This window comes from Bombina bombina, chromosome 6 (genome assembly GCF_027579735.1).
Source record: "Bombina bombina isolate aBomBom1 chromosome 6, aBomBom1.pri, whole genome shotgun sequence".
Classification (NCBI taxonomy): domain Eukaryota; kingdom Metazoa; phylum Chordata; class Amphibia; order Anura; family Bombinatoridae; genus Bombina; species Bombina bombina.
Genome location: NC_069504.1, coordinates 771,725,505 through 771,741,674, shown reverse-complemented (window position 1 = coordinate 771,741,674; position 16,170 = coordinate 771,725,505). Strand labels below are relative to the sequence as shown.

At 38.6% G+C, this 16,170-nt stretch overlaps 2 protein-coding genes across 6 annotated transcripts in view; one reads left to right on the top strand and one right to left on the bottom strand.

Moving 5' to 3' along the window:
* The window catches only part of LOC128663639 (serine/threonine-protein kinase N1), a 410,416-nt gene extending 395,849 nt beyond the window's left edge, over positions 1-14,567 (bottom strand). For 2 of the 5 annotated variants that reach the window (XM_053718065.1, XM_053718070.1), the window contains exons 1-2: positions 13,524-13,547; positions 4,622-4,696 (exon numbers count right to left, since the gene is read on the bottom strand). The gene's annotated coding sequence lies outside the window, so the exon portion shown is untranslated. Of the gene's footprint in view, positions 1-4,621; positions 4,697-13,347; positions 13,453-13,486; positions 13,548-14,491 lie in introns of those variants that run through there. The other 3 variants (XM_053718067.1, XM_053718068.1, XM_053718069.1) reach the window with 3 other exon arrangements.
* Positions 13,744-16,170, top strand: part of DDX39A (DExD-box helicase 39A) — a 28,080-nt gene continuing 25,653 nt past the window's right edge. Inside the window, exon 1 of the mRNA XM_053718073.1 lies at positions 13,744-13,821. The gene's annotated coding sequence lies outside the window, so the exon portion shown is untranslated. The remainder of the gene's footprint in view (positions 13,822-16,170) is intronic.

Below are 16,170 nucleotides of genomic sequence, written 5' to 3'. Positions count from 1 at the left end.
GGAGCCCAATGTGCACTTGTCATTTTTTTTCCTTGAATCTGGCTGGAAAATATTTTTTTTTTCTATTTTAAAATTCTTATTCCTAATTTTGGGACTCAAATTTTATTAGATTTTAAAAAGTAATTCTGAGGCCATGTATTTGGGGTGAAAATGATATAGCTAAAGTGTAACAATTGCAGAAGAATTATTTGTTGAAAGTAGTTGCATATATTTAAAGAAAGAAATATATGATCTGCAGGTAGTATTCTGCATAGATGTTTTACTCACTTCTCCCTTACAAGTTGCAGTGTGTCTTGTTCAGTTGCATACATGTATCATTGGAAGGTCAGATCATCAGCTATTCTCATAGCTCTAGAATCACACTAATAAACAATGTGACATAACATAATGTGACACAGTATTTTAGGTCTGTATTCTAGATCAATGTTTCTCAACCTTTTGGTAGCAAGTACCCCTGTAGGCATACATTTATTTCTATGTACTTGAACAAAAAAGAATGGGGTCCAATGGCACTACTTACAATAAAATGAAATTATCCCCTTTATTCTTAATTAACTTATGTGCATTCAGCACATTAGTATGGTAAAGGAAGAGGGTGCTATGTAGTGAAGCAGAATTTAAACAAAAAACTGACAGATAGGATGTGTTACCCTATCTGAGATAGACTACATTTGTAGCACTCTGGGGATTACTTAATTAAATAAATTGTGGTAACAGAGAGAGTCGTGCAAGGATGTGCAGAGAACAAAGACAAAACTGTCTGAGTAAGCTAAATAACATTAAAAATTAACTTTTATTAAGGCTTAGTTAAAATTGGAAAACACACACTTAAAAACACTCTTAGGAGCCAAGATAATGTTACTTGTTAATCGTATATTAGTTGGTGTGGTGGCTAAAGAATTATCTATAAATAGATAAAGTATATGGTATGGGGGCTAGTAACCATTCTATGTATTCAATATGTACCGGAAATGGCAACTCAAATATGATTGATCAGTATGTTGTTGCCGGTAATTTATTGAATAGTTGTATACTTGGGTTTACTAAAATTGATATTGTGAATTTGCTGTAGAATTAATATAAGTTACTTAATACGTTACAGTACACTTGTGCATATATAGTTAAGAGGCTTGAGTGATTATACACTTTTATTCATTGTGCGTGAAGTCAGGGACTTTATATAGAATCCCTTTAAATGACTCTTAATTTTCTATACGCAGCTATATGTGTGGCTGTGTTCAAGCCTGCACTACACAAATAAAGGCTTCATGCTTTATATTTAATAATGTCTTTTATATTGGATATACAAAGTCTGGCGGGTGTACACTTTGTTATATAAAGTATCAGTGAAATTGGAGATCACCCCTTATGATAGTGTTGTCACCGTGAGTAATAAGGTATTTCGATATTATTGTCTCTTATATAAGAAATTATTCCAAATAAAGCGATATAATTCATATAACCTTCTTAAGGTTCCATTATGTTTATCCCTCTAGGTGCAAGAATACCCAATATTTGGGACTGGGACCTTAGTAGTTATTGTTATATTAGAGTCAAAATAAGATTCTTGTTTTGAAGTATCGCTGTGGGTGTTTATTACAGGGTGATAAACACTGGGTGAATAGCGTTCCTGTTCTTATATAGAGCAGACAGATATAGTGACTCAGTTCTAAATATGCCTTTGAGTAAATGGCAAAATATCAAATGCTCTGAGTAGTAAAAAGAGTGACCGCTATTGTATAAGCTGCACGGCACATGCGTAATGTTACAACCCAGTAGACATAGTTAGTAAAGAAATATATACAAGATTTCAGTTTAGCATAACCAAATGAGACATTATTAGTGCGGCATTGAGCCCTGTGTAGTCACAATTTACTAAAAGTAGTGTGAGTACTGCTAACGGTTAAATTCTCCAGCAGCTGGAGAATTTAACCGTTAGCAGTACTCACACTACTTTTAATAATGTCTCATTTGGTTATGCTAAACTGAAATCTTGTATATATTTCTTTACTAACTATGTCTACTGGGTTGTAACATTACGCATGTGCCGTGCAGCTTATACAATAGCGGTCACTCTTTTTACTACTCAGAGCATTTGATATTTTGCCATTTACTCAAAGGCATATTTAGAACTGAGTCACTATATCTGTCTGCTCTATATAAGAACAGGAACGCTATTCACCCAGTGTTTATCACCCTGTAAAAAACACCCACAGCGATACTTCAAAACAAGAATCTTATTTTGACTCTAATATAACAATAACTACTAAGGTCCCAGTCCCAAATATTGGGTATTCTTGCACCTAGAGGGATAAACATAATGGAACCTTAAGAAGGTTATATGAATTATATCGCTTTATTTGGAATAATTTCTTATATAAGAGACAATAATATCGAAATACCTTATTACTCACGGTGACAACACTATCATAAGGGGTGATCTCCAATTTCACTGATACTTTATATAACAAAGTGTACACCCACCAGACTTTGTATATCCAATATAAAAGACATTATTAAATATAAAGTATGAAGCCTTTATTTGTGTAGTGCAGGCTTGAACACAGCCACACATATAGCTGCGTATAGAAAATTAAGAGTAATTTAAAGGGATTCTATATAAAGTCCCTGACTTCACGCACAATGAATAAAAGTGTATAATCACTCAAGCCTCTTAACTATATATGCACAAGTGTACTGTAACGTATTAAGTAACTTATATTAATTCTACAGCAAATTCACAATATCAATTTTAGTAAACCCAAGTATACAACTATTCAATAAATTACCGGCAACAACATACTGATCAATCATATTTGAGTTGCCATTTCCGGTACATATTGAATACATAGAATGGTTACTAGCCCCCATACCATATACTTTATCTATTTATAGATAATTCTTTAGCCACCACACCAACTAATATACGATTAACAAGTAACATTATCTTGGCTCCTAAGAGTGTTTTTAAGTGTGTGTTTTCCAATTTTAACTAAGCCTTAATAAAAGTTAATTTTTAATGTTATTTAGCTTACTCAGACAGTTTTGTCTTTGTTCTCTGCACATCCTTGCACGACTCTCTCTGTTACCACAATTTATTTAATTAAGTAATCCCCAGAGTGCTACAAATGTAGTCTATCTCAGATAGGGTAACACATCCTATCTGTCAGTTTTTTATTTATTTCTATGTACCCCAACTGTAGAACAAATATTATAGATCTTTTACATGAGGAAAAATGTAAATCATGTATATCACTTGATTTCACAAGCTTGTTTCAGATACGTTAATGAAGTAGATTTATAGGAATCCGATATTGGTTTTATGTTTTCCGGAATATAATGTTTGGAAATATTACAACATAGAATAATAAGGACGTAAAACACAGATATACAGTCCATTGATATTAAAGGAAAAGTAAACTTACATGCACTTCAAAGCCCAACGCAAAGTACATGCCAAATTAGCTTGACTTTAATTCATGATTTTTAGTATTTATTTAGTATTTATCTTATAATTGTACCTAGCAATCCGCTATGTCACTCCGCCTGGATATTACATTTTTTTTTTATTTTGATATGACGAAAATCGTCTTCATGATCCTCATTGGTCCCCTAGTGGCGTCCCAAAATACTAACTACACGCCCCCAACTTAAACAACGCATGCGTGTCTCATTGAATCTCCTGCCTGTATAGATGCTCGTTCATGAGACACGCATGTGCATTGACGGCACAGGACAGATAATAGAATCTCTGCTACGATACTATGTATCACAGCAGAGATCGTATTTTAACGCATGCCCAATACAGGATGCTTCAAAAGGAGCGCGCACGGATGACCACGTAAGAGTGGGTGGGACCGATCTTACTTCTAAAATAGACAAACTAGGAAATGAGCAGGAGGTGGAGGATCAGTAAGTACGGTATGTCTTAAAAATAATAAATATAAAAAAAATAACAATGGATTTTTTTTTTTTTTAAACTTAGCGACTACATACAGGGGGATAATATGAATCAATGGCCTTAAAGGTTTTTGACAAAAAATTACTTTCACTTTAATAATTATATGCAACTAATGTGCTTCTTACATAAAAAAGAGAAAAATAAACTTTTCTGCGTGAGGAAAGTAATATTTATGGTACCGTCTTTCTATTTTTAATAACAATTTCATACACAGTTTATGTTTCGTTTTACTGTGGCACACTACAATATGATGCACTTTATGGCACATTTAAGGCTGTGACACACTGCAAGTGGAGCGACGCGCAGCGTGTAGATGCAGGTGTGCGCGCTCAGTGTGTCCTGCCTTTTCATCTCTGAGCACTCTGCTGCGTCAAGTCGCGTAGCTGAGTGCTCAGAGATGAAATATCTGAACTTCAGAAGCGATGCGATGCGAAGCAGCTGCTTCGCCTCGCGTTGCATCACTTGCAGTGTGTCACAGCCTTTACAGTATCTGCCACTTGACTCTGTGACAATTGAGCACAGTAATATACTTTAACTGTTTGTATCAGTGAAGCTCAACTGCAGCCCTCATATCTCACTAACAAGCCAGATCTAAGGTTTAGCAATTTTATTTGAATCAGTGATTGAGCAGTGGTCCAACCTAGGCAGCTAAATACTCACACTCTGGAGGAGTGCTCGGGGGTAGAAATGAGAGACACAACTTTCTCTGATATGTCATGTTTACAATAGCTGCATCTGGAAAAACAAATAATGAAGTAAGATAACTGTCACATAAGTTAAAAAAAATACATTTTATCAAATAAATCCAGTTTCTATATACAGAAGTACTGTATTTTGTAAAATTACATTATTTGAAAAGTCAAAAAGTAATTTCTAAATACAAGTATTCTGCATAATATTGCTTTGTTTACACAACATGATTTCACAACTTCAGATTAATTTGAATGTATTAAGAGTAAGAATTAATAAACTTTGAAAATAAAAAGTAAATAACAGAAAGGGTTACTTACTAATACAAAAATATTCAGATGTAATCTAAAATACTCCTAGATAAATAAATTCTCAAACTGACTAAGTATTTGGAACAAATGTTGTGAAATATGAATCTTCCACTTAGATTCTAATGCAAATTTGTATAATGTCTATTTTTTCTGTGGAGCTTTCTATTATTTGAAAGTTTTATGCTCCCATTTCTGACATACTTTAATTTTACAAATACAGTAAATCAAATTATATTTGGATATTAACTTGTAATAGTAAATCACACCTTTGCACAAAGTCCTAGTGATTATCCTGGCTTTATGCATTTATATTGTTTTGTTTTTTTACTAAGACAATGTGGAAGAGAGATACAATGAATGTTTATCAGTATTACATGTTTTATGTATTACTGATCATATATATGTGCTACAGAGAGCTAAAATACTTTCTTTTACAAGATATGACGAGTCCACGGATTTCATCCTTACTTATGGGATATCGCCTCCTGGTCAGCAGGAGGAGGGAAAGAGCACCACAGCAGAGCTGTATATATAGCTCCTCCCTTCCCTCCCACCCCAGTCATTCTCTTTGCCTGTGTTAGTGATAGGAAGAGGTAAAGTGAGGTGTTAGTTAGATTCTTCAAGAAAAGTTTATTTTTAAATGGTACCAGTGTGTACTATTTTTCTCAGGGCTAGAGCTTCTGGCTTCTCAGCAATGAACAGGGGAGATCTTTATTCTATTAAACAACGCTCCCGTATCGGTTGATGCCCTGCTGATGGTCTTAGCAGATATTATCTAAGACCCTGGTTGTTTCCCACTGATGTGCTGAAGGTGAGGAAAAGGAATATCTTCATTGTGTGGGACAGCGTCATACTGCGTTCAGCATTGAGGTAAGTACAGTCATTTTTATCTGGGGAGACTGAAGTATCTCAGAATAGACTGAAACTTACTCCCGGTACAGGGAAGGGGTAATCGTTTTTGCACAGCGTCGAGTTATGTGCATAAGTACTGCCTTTTTTATTTGGATGATCAGTGGCCTAATAAATGGGTTAACCGGTGGCTATTCTTTTATTATGGGCTTGACGCTGAGGTTTGTGGCATGCGCAGCAAAATATCAGAATATGTGTTTATTGTGAGGGGACACATTGGTGGTTAGCGGTACTTGTTTGAAATACACCGACATGTTTATTTCCCATGCGGTTCTTCTCTAGCCGGGGACTTTTGGTTGCGCCCACGATGGGCGGGGCGCATTTTCTTTTCGGAGCCTGTCTTGGAGCAGCAAGTGTCTACACTCCGGTGTGGCCTAAGTCGATCGGGTTCAGTCATCACAAGAGGCTTTAGGAGCACCGTTTCCACGTCTAGTCAGTGTTCGATTGGGGCAGGTAGGCGCCACAGCAGAGCTGTGGCGAGGTGCAAAGAGTTAATTAAGGCCTAATTTTGTAATTATTCGTTCATACACTTACATTATAAACTTGTCAAAGTATCTGAGTGCTTCCAAATTACTGGTTTTATTGCGAAGCGGCAAACGCATATATGCTTTTACTTTTTAAAGAGACAGTACACCTGTTTTTCAACAACTTTTCTAACAGTGTTTGCTTATGAAATTTAATTGAATTTTTAGTATAAAACGACCAATATTGCTATTGCTAGTTTGTTTGTCATGGCTGAACTTCAGGAAAGTACATGCTCTATGTGTCTAGATGCCAATGTGGAACCCCCTATTACCTTTTGTCCCTCATGTACTGAGAGGGCTTTACAATGTAAAGAACACATTTTCTTTAATGCAAGTATATCTAAGGATGCTTCTCAGACTGATGAGAATCAGGGTCTGCCGCAGCTTTCTCCCCAAGCGTCACAACCTTTAACGCCCACCCAAGCGACGCTGTGTTCCTCAACCGCGTCCACTTCATTCACTCTGCAGGATATGGCTGCAGTTATGTCATCCACTTTTACAGAAGTTTTATTCAATAAGGTTTCTTCTTTCACGATTGTCTGTAGACCAGATAAAAAGAGAGGCGTTCTTATGTTGTGTAAAAGACCTCTCCGCTATGGGAGTAATTTGTCCCGTGCCAATACAGGAACAGGGGCAGGGGTTTTACTCAAATCTTTTTGTGGTTCCCAAAAAAGAGGGAACGTTCCGACCCATTTTAGATCTCAAGAGTCTAAACAAGTTTCTCAGAGTTCCATCCTTCAAGATGGAGACTATTCGGACAATTCTTCCATTGATCCAGGAGGGTCAATATATGACTACCGTGGACTTAAAGGATGCATATCTTCATATTCCTATCCACAGAGATCATCACAAGTTCCTGAGGTTTGCCTTTCTGGACAAACATTTTCAGTTCGTGGCTCTTCCTTTTGGGCTGGCCAGGGCACCCAGGATTTTTACAAAAGTTCTAGGGTCTTTGCTGGCGGTTCTCAAGCCACGGGGCATTGCAGTGGCGGCATATCTGGACGATATTCTGATCCAGGCGTCGTCTTATCAGCTGACAAAGTCTCATACCGACATCGTTCTAGCCTTTCTAAGGACTCACGGGTGGAAGGTGAATCTAGAAAAGAGTTCACTAATTCCACAAACAAGGGTTCCTTTCCTGGGAACTCTAATAGACGCTATATCCATGAAAATCTTCTTGACGGAAGTCAGAAAGTTAAAGATTCTGAATGCATGCCGATCCCTTCAGTCTAATCCTCGGCCATCAGTGGCTCAGTGCATGGAGGTAATTGGATTGATGGTGGCGGCAATGGACATCATTCCATTTGCTCGTTTTCATCTCAGACCTCTACAACTGAGCATGCTCAGACAGTGGAATGGAGATTATGCAAATTTGTCTCCTCAGATAGATCTGGATCAAGAGACAAGAGACTCTCTTCTTTGGTGGTTGTCGCAGGATCATGTCCCAAGGGACGTGCTTCCGCAGACCCTCATGGGTGATAGTGACAACGGATGCCAGTCTACTAGGATGGGGTGCAGTCTGGAATTCCCTGAAGGCTCAGGGTGTGTGGACTCGGTCTGAGTCTCTACTTCCAATCAATAGTTGAGAGCAATATTCAATGCGCTTCAGGCTTGGCCTCAGTTGGCTTCCGCCAAATTCATCCGATTTCAGTCGGACAACATCACGACTGTGGCTTATATCAATCATCAGGGGGGAACAAGGAGTTCCTTAGCGATGACAGAAGTATCCAAGATAATTCGGTGGGTGGAGGCTCACTCTTGTTATATGTCAGCAATCTACATCCCAAGAGTGGACAACTGGGAAGCGGATTTTTTGAGCAGACAGACGTTTCATCCGGGGGAATGGGAACTCCATCCGGAGGTCTTTGCCACCCTGATTCTCAGATGGGGCAGACCGGAGCTGGATCTTATGGCATCTCGTCAGAATGCCAAGCTCCCGAGATACGGATCCAAGTCCAGGGATCCTCAGGCCGAACTGATAGATGCCTTGGCAGTGCCTTGGTCGTTCAACATAGCTTATGTGTTTCCACCGTTCGCTCTCCTTCCCGGGTAATTGCTCGGATCAAACAGAGAGGATTTTGGTGATTCTCATCGCTCCTGCGTGGCCTCGCAGGACTTGGTATGCCGATCTGGTGGACATGTCCTCTCTGCCACCGTAGAAGCTTCCATTGAGGCAGGACCTTCTCATTCAGGGACCCTTCCATCATCCGAATCTAATTTCTCTGCAGCTGACTGCTTGGAGATTGAACGCTTGATTTTATCTAAGCGAGGGTTCTCTGAATCGGTCATTGATACCTTGATTCAGGCACGCAAGCCTGTTACTAGAAAGATTTACCATAAGATATGGCGTAAATATCTTTATTGGTGCAAATCCAAGGGCTACTCATGGAGTAAAGTTAGGATTCCTAGGATTTTATCTTTTCTCCAAGGATTGGAGAAAGGGTTATCAGCAAGTTCCTTAAAGGGACAGATTTCTGCTTTTTCTATTTTGCTACACAAACGTCTGGCAGATATTCCGGATGTTCAATCTTTTTGTCAGGCTCTGACTAGAATCAGGCCTGTGTTTAGACCTATTGCTCCTCCTTGGAGTTTGAATTTAGTTCTTAAGGTTCTTCAAGGGATTCCGTTTGAACCTATGCATTCCATAGATATTAAATTATTATCTTGGAAAGTTTTATTTTTAGTTGCTATTTCTTCTGCTCGCAGAGTTTCTGAGCTTTCAGCATTACAATTTGATTCTCCTTACCTTATTTTTCATTCCGATAAGGTGGTTTTACGTACCAAACCTGGTTTTCTTCCTAAGGTTGTTTCCAACAAAAATATTAATCAGAAAATTATTGTTCCTTCATTATGTCCTAATCCTTCTTCTAAGAAGGAGTGTCTGTTACATAACTTGAATGTGGTCCGTGCCCTGAAGTTTTACTTGCAGGCGACTAAAGAATTCCGTCAATCATCTTCATTATTTGTTGTTTTCTCTGGAAAACTAGGGGTCAGAAAGCTACGGCTACCTCTCTTTCTTTTTGGTTGAAGAATATCATCCGTTTTGCATATGAGACTGCTTGACAGCAGCCTCCTGAATTAATTACGGCTCATTCTACTAGGGCTGTGGCTTCCTCATGGGCATTCAAAAATGATGCTCCTGTTGAACAGATTTGCAAGGCTGCAACTTGGTCGTCTCTTCACACTATTTCCAAATTTTATACTTTTGCCTCGTTCGAGGCTGTTTTTGGGAGAAAAGTTCTTCAAGCAGTGGTGCCTTCCGTTTAGGTTCCTGTCTTGTCCCTCCCTTTCATCCGTGTCCTATATAGCTTTGGTATTGTATCCCATAAGTAAGGATGAAATCCGTGGACTCGTCATATCTTGTAAAAGAAAAGGAAATTTATGCTTACTTGATAAATTTGTTTATTTTACGATATGACGAGTCCACGGCCCACCCTTTCATTTTCTAAGACAGGTCTTTATTTTTGTTAAACTTCAGACACCTCTCCACCTTGGCTTTTCCTTTCTCTTCCTAACTTCGGTCGAATGACTGGAGTGGGAGGGAAGGGAGGAGCTATATATATACAGCTCTGCTGTGGTGCTCTTTGCCTCCTCCTGCTGATCAGGAGGCGATATCCCATAAGTAAGGATGAAATCCGTGGACTCGTTATATCGTAAAAGAAACAAATTTATCAGGTAAGCATAAATTTCCTTTTTACCTTTTACCCATAATTTATGTCAATGTGTTATAAAGAAATTCTAACAATTATTAAATTAAATATGGGTAAGGGTCATGATACCTAAATGTTGAATCAATTGAAACTGATGAGGCATAACTGTAAAAAGTTGACAAGAAAATATCACCTGAACATCTCCATGTAAACAAAATGAAGATATTCTACCACAAAATATCCTCAGTAGCATTAATCCATTGTAAAGGGACTTTAAGAAGCCAATCAGGATGCTAGTCCCGGGACTTGCAAAGGAGTGTGTATCTGGCATATACAGGCACAGTCATGCTATTTCCCTCCACAGTTTAAGGAAGTTTAATATGAAATCTCACAAGATTACATGACAAATCTTCTGAGATCACAGTAAAGAAAAGTTTGATTTCAACATTGAATACTGAGGTAAAATATCTTCCTTTTTTATATAGGGATGTTCAGGTGATATTTTCTAGGCTACTTTTTACAGGTATTTTGTTTCAAGTGATTCAACATTTGGGTATCATGTAATTTTAAAAGATGTAATAAAAATAATAATCATGATTATAATCAGATAACAGTGAAGAGAAATCTTTCATGATTTAGATAGAACATAACATTTTAAACAACTTTCTAATTTATTTCTATTATCATATTTTCTTTGTTTTCTTGTTATCCTTATTTGAAAAGCAGAAATGTAAGCTCAAGAGTGTGCACGTGTCTGCAGCACTATATGGCAGCAGTTTTCGAACAATGTTATACATTAGCAGGAGCACTAGATGGCAGCACTCTTTCCTGGCATGTGCACGCTACCTACCTAGGTATCTCTTCAACAAAGAAGAACACGATAATTTAATAAATTTGATAATAGAAGTAAATTGGAAACATTTTAAAAATTGTATTCCCTATATGAATCATGAAAGAAAATGGTTGGGTTTAATGTCCCTTTAAAGGTTTCTTGCTTTGAAAGTGTTCCTCCTTCATCTGTTGTTCTTTACTATATACGGAGGTCATCTGAGGGAGACCTGGAAGGTCTGGCACCTAATTAACTCACTCAGGTCAGGCTGTGGCCTTTGGATGTGTGCTGATCCTACATGCTGTTTATAGTTTACCTGCAATCAATAGTGGCATCACTATGGGGGGGGGGACTATATTGCAACTGCAGGGATTGTTTTAAAGGCAATTTTTACCTTTGGAAATATGTATCTCATTAAAGGGAGTTCACTAATATGCTTTATGTTTAGGAGGGACACATACTACTCTATACTCATCTTACTTGACCTCTCTGCTGCCTTTGACACTGTTGACCATCCCCTTCTCCTACGGACTCTCAGCTCTCTTGGGCTCTGTGACACTGCCCTCTCCTGGATTCACTCTTATCTCTCTAACATATCCTTCTCCGTTTCTTTTGCTGGTGACTCCTCCTCTCCATTGCCTATGTCTGCTGGAGTACCTCAAGGCTCTGTCCTGGGTCCTCTACTCTTCTCTATTTACACTTCTTCACTTGGTAAACTGATCAACAGCTATGGCTTCAACTATCACCTCTATGCTGATGATACCCAGATCTACCTTTCCAGCCCTGCACTCTCTCCTTCTGTCAATTCTCACATCAGCGCCTTCTTATGTGGCATTTCCTCCTGGATGGCCTCTCACCACCTAAAAATAAACATGTCCAAGACCAAACTACTTCTAATCCCCCCCCTTCTAACTCTACTCCAGTTTAGATTTTTTCCATCACTGTTGGCGGCACCACTATCTCTTCATCACCCCAAGTCCGCTGCCTGAGTCACACTTGACTCAAATCTGTCCTTCATTCCCCACATCCAATTGCTCTCATCATCCTGTTGCAACCACCTACGGAATATCTCCAAAATGTGTCCGTTTCTGAGTGCTGAAACTACTAAACAGCTAATCCACTACCTGATAATTTCCTGACTTGACTACTGTAATAACTTTCTATCTGGCCCCCCTCTCTCCCCTTCATTCCATCCTAAATGCATCTGCGAGCTAATCCACATCTCTCAACGCTCTTTTTCTGCTGCACCTCTCTGTGAGTCCCTTCACTGGCTCCCCATTCACAGCAGAATTAAATTCAAAATTCTCACCCTGACCTACAAAGCCCTCACCAAAGCTGCCACACTCTACCTATCCTCACTCATCAACAAATATACTCCAGCTCGCCCCCTAATAACCTGCTTCTTGCATCCTCTACCATCACCTCCTTTTATGCTAGACTACAGAACTTCTCTTGTGCGGCACCAACCCTCTGGAACGCCCTTCCTCGAGCTGTCAGACTTTCCCCTAACCTCTCCTCATTTAAACATTCCCTAAAGACCTTTTTGTTCAGGGAATCTTATCACCCAACTCATTAACAAATTAACTTCACTTACCTAACAGTTGACCTCATCTATCTCTTCACTAATATCATTCTCACCTTTGCAGTCCCCACCTCCTGTTTCCCATCCTCCTATCCATCTAGATTGTAAGTTCCCACAGGAATAGGGCCCTCAATTCCCCCTGTATTTGTCTTTAAAATGTTGTCTCTTATTGTACTTTTATCCTTGTACCCACGGGCAGCGCTACGGAATCTGTTGGCGCTTTATAAATAAAGAATAATAATACAATATAATCATCTGTAAAATAAACTGATGATTTCTCTCCATGCTTGTATTTGGGATTTTATAGTACTGGCGAGATTCCTTATTGAATCTCACAAGTCCAGAAAACTTTATAGAAATTTAACCTTTTAACGTCGTTCTGAAGTTCAATACCGTTCTTGAGGACGGAATACAGCGTCCTAGCCATTAGGCTGTCCTAAAGCCAAAGGCGCTTCCAGGATGCGATTGCGGTCTGGAGGGCGTGCCTAGTGTCATAGGGACGCCCCCTGACCCAATCCCATCATTGAAATCTCATGATCGCTCCAGTTGTCAGACTCCTACAAACACTTTGGAGAAGCCAATCGACTCATTACTGGAGTAGTCACAAAATTAGCCATTTTCCTTTTGTTAGAAAAACTTCCATTGTTTTGTACAGAGGTATCACCTCTGTTGATGCTACTTAGATGATGATAAGAAAAATATTGGCCTTCTGAAGTGACAGTCTGCAGTGTGAACTTTATGCTCTCCGAATGGCAAAACCCACAATTTTCCCAGTCTAATTACAGGGAAAGGGGCACAATAAAAGAGTATGGCGCAACTGCTAGAGAGAAGACATAATGAATATTTTCTTTCAGTCGCATAATGTAACCGCGCTTCAAGCAATTTGAGTACCTGCTCTTAAAGGTCAATGCATTTAGCCTATGTGCTGGGAAATTAAATGTAAACTAATATTCAAATAATCCCGTCAGACTATAGTATATAATGGTTCAGAAAGACCACAATAAAAAAAAAACTACGCCAGTAAACTTACTCTATAAATAAAGATTTGTCGAAAAAAAAATACTAACATTTTACGTCTTCCTTCTTTTCGGGGTCCCTATTGGTGAATACGTTCATCCCGCCTCCTTTACTAACCAATAAGACGCCGACTTCTTTTCAACAAAGGCTAGTATTTTCCAAAAGTTTGCAGGACACGCCTAGTTTTACGGTGCAAACCAATCAACAGGTAGAAACGTTGTGCGTTCCAAAATGGAGCGGGCCAATCAGACTCAGAAGGGAGGGCTTTTATCCTGCGGCCTGTTCTTCCTGCTTGTTCGACCGAGTTTAGCGTCTTACACGTGGAGGAGGAGCCGCAGGAAACAAGAGGTGAGCGGTGAATGGTTTCTAGGCGAATACAGCAGTGATTTATTAGTAAGGCCGCTGGGTTTATAAAAGGATTTACGGAAAATCTGAGGTTTATTGCGGTATTTGGAAGATATAAGGGCTCTGGTATTGCTTAGTGTTATGGTCTAAATGTAATGACCGCTTATACGTGTTAAATGTTGCTGTACAATGCGTTGCGTTCTGTGGGGTTTTATGTGCATTTTTTTGGGCTGTAATATACGCTAGTGGTTGGGAATCTAGAGCGTAAATGGTAATTATACCGGTTAGCCGTGAATTTGGCGGGCACAGGCCTTCCGGTACAAGTATGGGCTGCGGGAGGCTTTTATTTAGGCCATAGTGGGTGGCCTCAGGCCTGCTTGTTTTATATCACGACGGTTTATTCGGTATTCAAAGAACAAAGCAGGGCTAAGTTGTAGGTAAATTCTAGTTGGAGGGGCCTGCAGGTTTATTTAAAATATAATCCTCTTTAAACAGGGGTTGTTACATATTTATGCATGCAGTTGATATCTAATAGTCATTAGAAAAGATAACTGGCCGTTTTGTTTGGAAGTGTGATGGCTGGGGTGTACATTGGGGTCTAGATAAAGAAGGGAAAGTCTGTGATATGCGTTTTGTGGTGGCTGTAGGTCTTATCACGTATTATAAAACTTACCTGCATGGTGAGATCCCTGCAATATCTTTGGGAGTTTAGCAATCAAAGCTAGACTTCTGGTTAAATGTTACAATGAGCTAGAAATATTGTGGGATGGATTTGGTGTAAACTGAGTTAGTGGCAGCATGAACAGCTGTGATTTCAGCTGTGTGACAAGTTTCTGCATTACCCTTGTGTAGGTTATTGGTATGGTACTACTTTTACGAAATTATTTACTCTCTTCCTGAATGGATATGAAACCCAACCTTTTTCTTTCATGATTCAGAGCATACAATTATAAATAACTTTCCAACTTCTATGTAATTTGCTTCCTTCTCGTTATCCTTTGCTGTATGGTTTATCTAGGTAAGCTCAGGCACTGCAAAGAACCTAGGTTCTAGCTGCTGATTGGTGGGTATATATGTATATATATATGTGTGTGTGTATATGTGTAGTGTCATTGGCTCACCCATCAGTTCAGTTAGAAACCGGTAGTGAATTGCTGCTCCTTCGACAGATACCAAGCGAATGAAACAAATTAGATAATAGAAGTAAATTGGAATGTTTAACATTGTATTTTCTATCTGAATCATGAGAGAATTTTTGGGCTTCATGTCCCTTTAACTTTTTTGCTGATCAAAATAAAGATTTTAACTAGGCAACCATTGCACCTACAACTTCAGTAGTGACAGTGATTGTAAACTTTAATGAATTAAAGCCCAGTATAAAAAAAAATCGTAAACGGGGGTACTTAAATGTATTTGTTTACAAAGACGCTTTATTTTTTAAAATTCCTTCTTTGCCTTATGGTAAACATAACGCCGGCCCTCTACCTGCATCTCCTGTTGTATTTAGCAAATGGATGACTAATCCGTCTTCCTCCAATCGTTGCATGCCCTACGAGCTGGTCTCCAAAGGGGGCACGCAACGATTGGAGGAAGTCGGATTCGTCATCAATTTGCTAAATGCACCAGGAGATACAGGGGAGGCGAACCGGCGTTGTTTACCATAAAGCAAAGGTTAGTATTTTTAAATAACCGTCTTTGTACACTTAAATGAATTAAAGATTCCCTGTTTCTAAGATTTTGTTAATCTGGGATTTAATTTGTTAGTTTACAATCGCTTTAAAAGTACTAGCAAATCAACTTTGCAATATACTTTCATTATTTTGTCCCACTTTGTTTAATTTAGTTCTGAAACTGTTGCTTTTGGAATTCTCAGACAAGGACAGTGCAGTCTTCTCAAGGCTAACCCTGCTACATATATACCAATAATTTGCTTAAGTGGATGACAACTGCAAAACAATGCATTTTATACAAAGGCTAGCTGGATCTACTTCCTCAGTCTTGATTGGTTCCTGCAAATAAAGCAAGTGATGGATGAAATTTTGTTATTGAAAAACATTAAATTAAATGTTCTGTAGCAAGATGACCTAAATGCCTTGTAAGTTGAAGGCACAGTAAAGACATTGTAATTACAAGATGCTCATCTTGCTGAAAAAAACAACTTCATGTTAGTCAAACATTTTTGTTAGTAAAAAAAAATCATGTTAGTAAAAAAAAATTTAGGGACATGTATCCCTAAAAAATCAAGTTTAGCCTTAAAGCGCAGTGTCCTGTTCTGAGAATCTGAAAATCCACTTTTTAAATCTATATTACATAAAAGCAAAGTCAATATTGAAAGTAAATTACAAAGTTGTT